This window comes from Leopardus geoffroyi, chromosome B4 (genome assembly GCF_018350155.1).
Source record: "Leopardus geoffroyi isolate Oge1 chromosome B4, O.geoffroyi_Oge1_pat1.0, whole genome shotgun sequence".
Lineage (NCBI taxonomy): Eukaryota > Metazoa > Chordata > Mammalia > Carnivora > Felidae > Leopardus > Leopardus geoffroyi.
In genome coordinates, this window is record NC_059341.1 from 112,477,040 (window position 1) to 112,489,537 (window position 12,498).

The following is a 12,498-nucleotide window of genomic DNA, read 5'->3' on the forward strand; positions in this document are numbered from 1 at the left end:
TTGAAAACAGGATATAGCTTGTTTTCAGTAAAAGGGAAGCCATTTTACAAACGTTATCAATGCATTCACCTCTACTCCCAAATACACTGAAACATAGCTTTACAAATTAGCTTTCCTATTTAGTCAACGGCACAATCATCCTACAGATAACTGTCATCACTGGGTTCAACCTTTGTCCTTTTTTTTTTTTTTTTTTTTTTTTTTTGCATTTAGCACATACTGATCACTATGTACCGAATAGTCTTTGGTTTCTTTATCAATGACTCAGTGCTATCTCTAATGTAAAGTTTTACCATTTAGCCTACCTTATTTTGATGAGTCTTCTAATTCATCTGACATCGTGCTGCTGGATTATCTTTTCCTTGACTCCAACTTTGTGTGATTTGCTGGATCTGGATCAAATGTCTTGCCTGACATAAAGCTCTCTAAAACCTTTTAATCTCTTCTGCTTCATCTTCCACTGCTACCTGTTACTCTCTAATACACACCTCCCTCCCCCATGGTATGCCAGTCTGGTCAGTATCTCCTACCCACGAGGGGATGCATAATGCTGTGATTTCATCTGTGCTGGCCACATGTGGAATCCAGGCTTTTCCTTGTCTACCTCTACACATTTTAGGAACACATGAAGAATTAGAACCCATGAAATTTCAAGTCTAAGGAAGGTTTTCCTTTCCCACCAAAAGAAGCCACAAAGATTTTTCTTACTAACTTGATGAATGTCTGTTGTCTTTTCTCTTCATTTGGGCAACTGTGTTGTATTTACTGTCTGTCTTGTTTCAAGAGGTTTTAAGGCAGCATTTCTGTGAATATTTTTGCCACAGCCATGAACCTAAGGCCAGTTAAGAGCAGAAAGCATGTTATTTTTTTTTGAGTCAAGAGACCAAAGTTTGGGTCTCAGCTCTGCAACTTACTAACTGTGAGCCTAGGCATATTATTTTAACTGCTCTTTACTTGGTTTTTGGCTTTGATTTTTAATCTCTAAAACAAGGCAAATAATATCGACAGTGTTCAAACTAGCACACAGGATTACTATGTAGGACAAATGAAACTTTTTCACTGAAAATGCTTCGTAAACGGTGATAACTATACACACCTGAAATATCTTAGTTTTTATTTATTTGTATTGACCAAAATACCAGCACAGTGGCAACCACTGAGTGAGGCTTACTATAAACAAAAAATTGGATTAAATTAATATTGTATCTTTGATACACTAACAAACACACATGCAATTATAGTATACTATCCTCAGTATAGGATTTATTTTATTGGAAGGATCCAAAGGAGTGAATATTAGACACCATTGAAAATTCACCGAAGCATTTATAACAATATGGTATACTCTCACTCGTCTTGTGTTGTGAAGTAGGCATTTCGTTTCCTACTGTTCTAATATCGTGGTTGGTCGTTTGGGCTGGTAGTGGGCAATCTGAATCCCTCTGTGCAGCAAGTGGAGGAGTGACGGGATAAATGGATTTCTCTTTACTCCGATGATTTAGTGACTTTCGTGACCCTTTCCTGTGCATAATATAATTCTTTGCATAAAGATTAACGGCAAACTAACAAAATTTGTTATGTTTGCCACTAGTATGTGCAGAGAGTCAGAGGCAGATTAAATCCTGGGTAGAGTTCTCAATGGAATCTCAGCCTTTGATCATGCCATCAACACTTTAATTTTAAAAATGTGACAAGATGATTAGAGTGTTTTAAGATCTTAGTACTAGGCACAATACAGAGTTGAAAGCTGCCATGAAATCTGTTACTTAGGCAGAATACTGTCCTCTGAGGCACTAACTGACAAAGAAGTAGAACGTTAAATAAAGAAGTTGAAAGTCGAATCAGGAAGAATAAAGGATATTTGGAATGCTGTCGAACATACTGTGGACTTTATTAGACACCAGATCTTGACCCAAATTAAGAACTAGTGAATATTTAAGGCCTAGATTTAATAGAGGTCCCATTTATAACTCCAAGTAGTTTTATAATTATTTCCCCTCACCTATTTAATGTTAAATACAAATGAACAGTGATGTTTCAAAATTCCATTAGTGTGCCTGAGTTAAAGAGCTTTTTTTTTTTTTTTTTTTTTTAACTAAATAGACATTCTGGGAGAATAGTGAATCAACATGAGACAACTGTTATATCTAAAATATGGTGGACCCAAATGATGCTATAAAGCTGTCAAGAACAACATAATATAAAATACAATCAGAGCTGACTTTCAGCACAATTTTAAAGCAGAATCTGTGTGCTTTGTTCCTGTTGATTCAACCCTCCCTAGATTCTTAGAGCCCTTTGTTTCCCAGTGATGCTCTCCTGAAGCACTTCTCCATCTCCCTTGTCCAACAGTCAAACAGACTTGCTCAGTGTCTCCATTTCCCTGTGGGCCCACTGAATGATTAATTACCAGTTTTTGAGACTCTACGATGGGCTACTGAATTAGTGTATTACTACCGCTCTTCCTCTTTGTATTTCATTTCCTTTTCAGTAGAATTTCTTTACTGCATGATAAAAAGAAAATAATAATAGCTAACTTAATGGCATTTACTACATGGCAAGCATTATTCTAAACACTTTACACACATCAGTGCATTTAATACTTACACCAACTCTCTGAGTTATATACTATCATTATATTTATTTTACAAATGAACCGAAGCTTAGAGATGTCAAGTAGGTCATAAACTGAGACGTGGTTTTGAAATCAGACAGTTTAACTCCACAGTCCTTACTCTGAACCACCAAACTATCCTGCCTAAACATGGGGGTGGGGACATATTCAGAGAATTATTGGAGACACCCGTGTACTGGAGTCAGAAATTTTAATTCTGTGTCTGCCCCTTACTGGATATGTGGCTCTCCAAAATTAATTTTCTAAGCTGTAGAAGAGTGACAATAATTCTTACGTCAAAAGTTTATAATAGAATTAAATATATTAATGCATATAAACACCTACCACCAAAGTATAAAGCCTTCTTCACATGTTTGAATGTACAGCTGGTTGGAAATGGGAGCTATGTTTTTGTGCAAAGGGATTTTACACAACCACTCAGCTGCCCTTCTGAGTCAGTATATAGTGTAGGCACACGTGTGGTACTTACAACAGCAGCATCAGCTGGGTCAGCCCAGTGCTCATCAGTCAGAACTGGGAGAGGGTCAGGCGATATGAATCCAAGAGGTAAAGGTGATTGTCAACCTACTGACCAGAGGTTACCCTAATTATAATGTCACAAGACCCTGATATTGACATGCATTTGCTGGTAGCCAGCTTTTAGAAGGAGATGATAAAGTTACCAAGCAGAGGTGTATAAAAGGAGGCTCTGGCCTAAAACCCAAGCATATATGATATACTTACTTTCTGTGTAACTATACCATTTATACTTTATATAAAATATGGAAACCACTGCAAGCGTTTTACGATGTCTTTACATTTGACATATCAGGTAGAAAGTTAATGATAATTTTTATACTTTCTCCATATGTTCTTCAAAATACAAAATTTGAGATTTGTTTCATCTTTGTGTGGGTAATTCTTTTTTAATTTTATATTTAGTATATTTTGATGTTAATTTAATTTTAATTATCTTAATTTTATATTTACTATATTTATATATACTCCATTCATTTTTCCTTCGAATTCTGTAAACATCAGGAAAGATGTTACATGTAACACACTGTCACATGCAAGGAACAATGTTGAGAAATCCACAGTAGCCAATGAGGTCATGAAGACTTCATTAAATTTTTTTTTTTTTTTTTTTTTTTTTTTTAGAGAGAGAGAAGGCACACACCAGCTGGGGAGAGGGGCAGAGGGAGAGAGAATTTTAAGTAGGCTCCATGTTGAGCACGGGGCTGGATTCCATGGCCCTGGGATCATGACCTGAGCTGAAATCAAGAGTAAAGAGTTGGACGCTCAAAAGCCTGAGCCACCCAGGAGCCCGGAAGACTGCATTTACATTTAGAGAAAACAGTTACTTCCCGACTATTGATTGTTGAACTAATAATAGTTAAAATGTTTGTCTTTCAAAACCAAACTCTAATAGACAAAACGAGTCTTGTTATTTTAAAGGTTATTTGGAAAGAGTTAGCACTGAGAACATTTTGCACCTGATACATGTCATTAATAGTTTACATTAGCTTCCCATATAAGGGAAGATACTATCCTACTTTATAAATAGGTCTTGTGGGAAAATTGCTTCTTCCTTGAGGTTAAACAATCTGATATACATTTTTAATGTAGGGATAGTGTAAGGCAATGTGAAAGCTAACCCATGTTAGATTGTAACAATGCCAAACCCCCCAAATAACAAAGACTTCATCACTCATGGTGTTTTAAATTTGGTCTCCATAGTTTAGGGAATATATAAGGAAGCTAGAAAATATACTAAAAAGATTGAATGATATTTCTCATGAGTTAAAAAACAGACGTTAAGTGGGATAAAATGTCATATGGGAAGAATGTTTAGGTATAAATAAATTCTAAAAAGTTAAACATATGAAAATTATAAGAAGCAGGTGACAATGATTCCACCTCCTTTCCTAATTCAGTAAGAATGGAAAAGGAAGTGGTTTGAAATTGCAGTAGAAGAGATTTGGGTTAGATATAAAAAAGAACTTCCTCACTGTGAGAATTGCTGATCACTGAATAAAGGATATATCACAATCTTAAAGAGCTTCTTGGAGACCTTTAAGAATGGGATGTAAACTTTTTCCCAAGGGATGGCTTAAAGGCAGTCCCACTCAATCATACTGACGTTGATAAGACTGTATTCTTAAATCCTTTTTAGATTCATCAGTGAAAGTTGGTCTTTGCGTGTGTGTGTGTGTGTGTGTGTGTGATTGCGTAAATGCAATGCATGCAGGTACTTGTGTTTAAAAGTGAATAGATGAACTCATGATCACAACATAAAGCAATGGATTCCATAGTCTAGTGACAAAGCTAGGTGGCACAGAAAAACTTAGATACCTTGTGAAGATGTAGCGTGATGAACAAAAGTCAGAAATCCTCCGTTTATGGAAATTAAGTACTGACTTTGAGGGTTTTTTTTTTAATGTTTATTTATTGATTTTGAGGTGGGGGAGGGGCAGAGAGAGAGGGAGAGAGAGAATCCCAAGCAGGCTCTGCACTGTCAGCATGGAGCCCCACTCAGGGCTTGAGCCCATGAACCATGAGATCATGACCTGAACTGAAACCAAGAGTGGGATGTTTAACCGACTGAGCCACCCAGGTGTCCCTTAACTTAGAGGTTTTTTTAAATGAAGCGGGGTATTGATAGGAACCATCTGTTTTTATGAGAATCAGAAAAAAAGTTCCATATAAATCTCCCCTTTGTGTTCTTCCTTGAAAATTTTATTTAAAAAACTGCAAATTTGTAAACAGAAAATTAGAATAATAATTCTTAAAATAAAAAGCCAGAGTGCCAAATATATCAGTTAGAACTCAGCTCTTCCATTTCCCTTGTATCCAGATAAGGAAATGAGAGCTTAAGAAAGCTGAGTGGATTATTCATGCTCACTTGCTGGTGGCAGAGCCAGGGAAAGAGCCTTGGTGACTACTGTGGCACACAGCCTGGATGGACCCCACCACCCCACTCTTAGGGTCTCAATCTGTCTCTCTATGGTGGGAATATTGGTTGCTGAGACAAACAGCCAGTGTCTTCTCCAGGAATTCCTTCTTTCTCGGGCATCGTCCCCTGCCAAAGGGAACTGCCTTGCCTAAGTCTGTGACTCCTCCCTAGGGACAGCTTGCATTCAGTGACTGATGTTGGGGCCCGGGGGAATTCAAAAGACCAGCCTCTCTGCCTCAATTCAGGACAACTCTGCAGGGACATTCTAACTCCAGTGCCCCGCCCCCGCCCCAGGGATCAGCTGAAGCTTTTGTTACAACTGCCGATCACAGTTCAGTTTCTCTATTTGTCCATTTCTGGTTCCTCTACCTTACTGATGAAACACAAAAGAAGCTTCCCAGAATGCCTCTGTTCCTTTCTGTGCTATCACTACTGTGGAAGAAGATAGGAGAGGGAAGTAATTAGCCAAGGGGTTAAATTTGGAAGTGAAGTAGAGGGATATGTAGGGAAGGCAAAAAGAGGAAGTGAAATCAAACTACTTCCCTTTTCCTCCTTCACCATAATCTCTATTTACACACAGACTAAGAGCAGGTGGACCTAAACTTCTGATTGGAAGGTGGTCTTTTCGCTTTTCCAAAGGAGACATCCAGATGGCTAACAGACACATGAAAAGATGCTCAACATCACTCAACATCAGGGAAACGCAAATCAAAGCTACGGTGACATACCACCTCACACCTGTCAGGACGGCTAAAATTAACAACACAAGAACCAACAGGTGTTGGTGAGGATGCAGAAAAAGGGAAACTCTCTTGCACTGTTGGTGGGAATGCAATCTGGTACAGCCACTCTGAAGAACAGTGTGGAGGTTCCTCAAAAAGTTAAAAATAGAACTATCCTACGACCCAGCAATTGCACTACTAGGTATTTACACAAAGGATACAAAAATACAGATTTGAAGGGGGTACATGCAACCCAATGTTTATAGCAATGGAGCCAGCCCAAACATCCATCGACTGATGAATGGACAAAGAAGATGTGGAATATATCTACAATGAAGTATCACTAAGTCATCAAAAAGAATGAAGTCTTGCCATTTGCAACAACATGGATGGAGCTAGAGTGTATTATGCTAAGCAAAATAAGTCAGTCAGAGAAAGACAAATACCATAGGATTTCACTCATATGTGGAATTTAAGAAACAAAACAAATGAACATATGTGAGGGGGGAAAAAGAGAGAGGGGAAACAAACCATGAGAGACTTTTAAAGACAGAGAACAAACTGAGGGTTGATGGAGGGAGGTGAGTGGGAGATGGGCTACATGGGCGATGGGCATTAAGTAGGGCACTTGTGATGAGCGCTAAGTGTTGTATGTAAGTGAGGAATCACTGAATTACACTCCTGAAACTAATATTGCACTGTATGTTAACTCACTAGAATTTAAATAAAAATTTGAAGAAGGAAACAAAATTCTCAAAAAAAAGGAGGACTCTTTTTCTCTATCCCTCCTTTCAATTTATGTAGACTATTGGGTAATGTGAGCGTCTTCGATAGTTATCTTCGAATTGCAAAGTGAGGAGTTGAACTTTCTGGCCCTAAGATGGTCATGAACTCAGCTTTTGTTCTGATTTAGTCCTACTTTTGCAAAGATCCTTCGAACATATCCTCATAGTCACCAGCCAGCAATACCCAGTGCACCTGAACTTCAGGATTCCTTTACATCCCGAACACTGACTGTCTGGGATATGATAGCAGCCGTGCTAGTGTCTAGGAAGGTAGCCACTAGTCACGTGTGGCTATTTAAATTGAATTCCAATTAGATTTGTGAATTAAGTTATAAGATGAAATTAAAATGAAAAAAATCACTTTCTCAGTTGCACTGGCCAGACTTTCCAGTTCAGATAAAGACCATTTCTTTCACTGTAGGAAGTTTCTATAGGATAATGCTGTTAAATCTGGTCTTTGGAGTCTGGTCCTGGCTATATTTTTCCCTATGTGGACAGAACTGATTCAGAGTGATGCATCTGGAATGAAGGTCAAGATCAAGCCAGGTTTTAGGCTATACCACCTTCCTAAATAATTCAGCTTCCATGATCAGTTAGAAAGTCTGGAGTCTTTTACTGCCCTCAAAATGACCTTTGTCCCTTTTCTTTCCATTTCCACTGCTACCTTTCTCTTTATTATTATTTTTTAATGTTTTATGATTTATTTTTGAGAGAGAGAGAGAGAGAGCATGAGCAAGGGAGGTGCAGAGAGAGAGGAAGACACAGGATCTAAAGCAGGCTCTGCCCTAAGAGTGCAGAGCCCAATGCGGGAGCTCGAACTCATGAATCGTGAGATCATGACAAGACGAAATCAAGAGTCGGACATTTAACCAACTGAGCCACCCAGGCATGTCACACTGCTACCATTCTTAATCGTCATGATGATCACACCAGTTAAAAGTTACTGAGTGTTTCCTATGTGCCAGATGCTATGTGATTCCTATATACCACATCACTTAATTCTCATGACAATTCCATGGTGTGGATTATCATCCCCATTTTACAGATGAGAAAATGGAGTCTTAGAGTACTCTAGTGTCTTGCCCAAAGGCAAACATTTGGTAAGTGGCAGAGCCAGGATTTAAACCAACATTTGTCTGCTCTCAGAGTTCATCAACTGTAAGATTACATGCCTTCATTATCACAGACTTAGATGGGAAGCACCTGGCTATTTACCTGTCCTTATTTTATTCTCTTTATAGCTCAGACTAGGTACTATTGTCAGACTAATTTTTCTTTTTTTCTTTTAAAATTAAAAAAAAATGTTCATTTATTTTGGATAGAGGCAGAGTGCGAGGGAGGGGCACAGAAAGAGGGAGACACAGAATCTGAAGCAGGCTCCAGGCTCTGAGCTGTCGGCACAGCTTAACCAACTGAGCCAGCCCGGCGCCCCCAGACTAATTTTTCTTAAATCTCACTTTTCTCCTCAAAACCTCAAAATCTTGAAGTCTCTTTTTCTGCATCCACTCCTCTGTCTCGTCCTTTTAAAAAATGAATTTTACCGATTTTATTTTGTAATTTATAAATGTGTATAATTTATCTCAAAATGCATTAAGCTGATGACTTTTGCTTCTCAGGATTTTTATGATAAAAACATTTTATTATTATTTCACAAAAAAATTTTTTAACATTTATTTATTTTTGAGAGACAGAGAGACAGAGTGTGAGCAAGGGAGGGGCAGGGAGAGAGGGAAACACAGAACTGGAAGCAGCTCCAGGCGCTGAGCTGTCAACACAGAGCCTGATGTGGGGTTCGAACCACAAACCGTGAGATCATGACCTGAACCAAAGTTGGACACTCAACCGACTGAGCCACCCAAGGTGCCCCAAACATTCATTTTATTATTACTCTTGTATACATGTGATTGTGGCCAGGCTTTTAAGAGCCCTTTATGATTTCTACATACAACTGACCTGAACTTATTGTCCATGTTTCTTTAATGAGCATCTCTGCTTCTAATCAGAAGAGTCTCCTTATATTTCAGGAGTATGATTATTCTCAAAGTACAGTATGGGCCCCGCAATTTGTCATTTAATCACATATTCCTGTGAATTGCTTACTGACTTACATTTTGTATTTTTTAATGGGCTTAATAACACTCGTTGACTGAAATCACACTAAAATAAATCTAAATCATGCTTTTAAATTCCACAAACAAAAAAAAATGGCTAGAGATAGTATTTTCTAGGAAATACAAAGTGACCAATACCGTCTTAAATGAATATTAAACATTTTGGTTTCAAATTTCTAAGTACCTCTTCTGAGAAAATTGTTATGAGATAACCTACATGTACCATGATGTAAACTTTCTTTAGCATTCAACCAATCAGGAAACGTTTTCTTTACAGTTGTAGATGGAAGTGTCCAATTGCTGGCAAATAATACTTTCAATGTGGTATAAACCTTGGAAGGAATTACAACAAAATGAGTAGGAATGCATCTAACTTTGGCTTCTCCATGAAGCTTTGGAAAAGTGCATTAATTCCTCAAGAATGCCAGCTTTAAGTATAATTAATGGAAGTGTGGATTTCCATGTGGGTGAGGAAGGGAGAGAAAATGGAAGATGGTAAATGCTGAGCTACCTTTCAGAAACAAGATAGTCTACTGGAGGAACGCTGACTTGGGTTTAGAGTACACTTTTGCAATTTGAGTCCATTCTTTGTTACTTACTATGTGTCCTTGCAAATCTCTTGTCCAATTCTTTGACCTTCATTCTTCTCCTTTTTAAAAAAAAAGTTTCAAAATAATTTCTACACCCAGCAGGGGCTTGAACTCATGACCCGAGATCAAGAGTCAGATGCTCCACCAACTGAGCCAGCTTTGCGCCCGCATCCTCATTCTTCTCATCTGTAAAATGTGAGTAGTAATCATTGTGGAGAGGAAATTAATAACCAACCCCCTCCCCCGCCTCCCGCGCCCAAAGATGTCCATATCCTAATCCCTGGAACCTGTATATAAGTTACGTTATATGATAAAAAGGGCTTTGCAGATGTGATTAAACATATGCTCCTTGAGATGGGGGAGATTATCCTGGGTTATTCAAATGGGCCCAATCGAATCACATAAGCCCTTAAAGCAGAAAACTTTTCCTGTCTGAAATCAGAAAAATGACAGATAAGGCAGGAGTAAATGTGAGAAGGACTCCCCTTAATGTTGCTGGCTTTGATGGAGGGAAGAGGCATGAGCCAAGGACCGGGGCAGCCTGTAGAAACTGAAATGGCTCCCAGAGGGCAGCCAGCAAGGAAATGGGGGCCCGAGTCCTTCAGCTGCAAGAACTAAATTCTGCCAACAACCCAAATGAGGAGGGAAACCGAGTCTACCTGAGAGCTCCCAGAAAGAAACACAGCCCTGCTGACACCTTGATTTAGCCTGATGAAACTCTTGTAGGATTTCCTCCTTACAGAACAGTGAGATAGTAAACTTGAGTTAATTCACTAAATTTGTGGCAATTTGTTATTCAGCATTAGAAAAGTAATACAACAAGAATACAATTCCAGATACCCTACAGGGTTGTTGTGTGATCACGTGTATAAAAATGCATTGTACATTGCAAAGCAGCATTCCCAGGCTGATAATCATTGGTGTTTTCATCATCATCAGGCTCTATCCCAATTTCGAACTGCCAACTTTAAAAATGCCAGCCTTAGAAAATAATAGCTACTATTTACTGAGGACCTACAATATGCAAGATAATCACAAGACAATCACGTGTGTGATGTAATTTCATCTGTACCATGAACCTGTGAGATAGAATGCATTACTCCATTTTATACATGTGGGACCTGACCAGAAACTGACCCTGTTGAATTTTGTAAGACTTAAATTTCTCTTTTTTATTTTTCAAAGTTCAAAAGGTTTTCATTAAGGTATAACTAGCATATAACATATTAGTTTCGGGTAAGATTTATATTTCTGAGGGTTTGTCTGCTTTCAGGAAACAGTCAAGGTGGGAAAAGTTTAGAAATGTAGTTCCAGCGGTGACGTACTAGGAGAAATCATCACAAGTTTTCCTTTGCCCTTTTTTGACCACTGAAGAAGAGAATTAAAATGGAAGTTATCCGAGAGAAGGAGATGCAGCACTTGAAGTGATTAAATACAAGTGACTTTCCAGAGGGGTGTTCGCGAGAATGTGCAGTTTACCTTTGAATCTTGGCTTGAAAGATCCCTCCTGCTGAACTGTGGGCTGTGATCAGACACAGGTCCCAGGGAGCTGGCTGTCATATGCACACTCTGTGTGATGAGAGAAATTAGAGAAGAATGCTCAGTTTGAAAATGAGGATTAAGGTATGGTGCTTTGAGTTCTGAAATCCCAAACATATTCCCATGGAAGAGAGCGTCCTTTGAAAATTAATTGAAGATATTCAGCCCGACGCTTGGAGATATTCTTACAAACTGCCGCAGGCTTCAGTGATGTTCTTTTATGCAGTCAGAAAAGAACTTTGTTTTTGGTAGAGAGAGCGCTGGAAATGGCAGGTCATCGGTAGGTAAGCAAATAGAGAAGGCACGCAAATATCCTGGGTTACTTAATGATTTTGGTGCTATTTTCCACATTTAAAGGATGTCCGTGGGGCACGTGCTCTGAATCTTTTAGTAATTATTTGAACCTCTATATTCTTGTTCCTCAATTCTCTTTCAGATACAATGTGCTTGTTTTCAGTTTGGGGATGTAGATTGTGGCCTTGGAAAACAATTTCTCTTTGGCCGGACAAAGTTAAAGAAAACACACTCATGTACTCATGACCTTAGTTTCAGGGCTGGTCCTAGCGAAAGTCGTGAAGTAGGCAGATTTTCTTTTTTCTAAGACTTTGCACTTCCCTATTCTTGGCTCTTTCCTCCATCTCCAAATCTCCCACTCCCAGACCCCAGAATACTCTTATGTTACCCTCATCCTTAACAGTGTTTAATAAACTGATTTCCCCCTGCATTATCGACATACCTAACCGTATTTGCATTTTAATGGAGGTTATCTGTGGAGGTTATTTTAGTGCAGGTTATCTGACACTGATTATAAGCCTGATGCTAATGGTAGTGTTCAGGACACGTTTGTTGAATGGACCATGCCTTGAACAACTGGGCTTTGTATGCTGGAACAGGACACGTGGGAGGACGGGAGAAATGGTGCTAATTTCTTATACTGATGACTGTTATGATTGGTGGAAGGCTATAAGACATGTGATGTGATTTTCAACTCTGGAATGTTCTCTCTCACAACCTGCTTCTCCCCTCAGTTCCAGTTAACCACTCTCTCATAGGTGTGGGTTACATTTGGATTCTAAATGCTCATATGCTATTTTGAAAGATCTCTGACTCTGTACCCCAGGGAAGACTGGAGAAGAGAGACTGGTTTGCCAGGGGCATTCTTTCTTTCTGTGCTGGGTGAA

General features: G+C 38.8%; 1 long non-coding RNA gene across 1 annotated transcript in view; it reads left to right on the plus strand.

Annotated features, from left to right (window-relative positions):
* The first annotated feature begins 9,923 nt into the window (after window positions 1–9,923).
* The window catches only part of LOC123590778, a 28,012-nt gene continuing 25,437 nt past the window's right edge, over window positions 9,924–12,498 (plus strand). The window contains exon 1 of the long non-coding RNA XR_006708971.1: window positions 9,924–9,973. This is a non-coding gene — a long non-coding RNA (uncharacterized LOC123590778). The remainder of the gene's footprint in view (window positions 9,974–12,498) is intronic.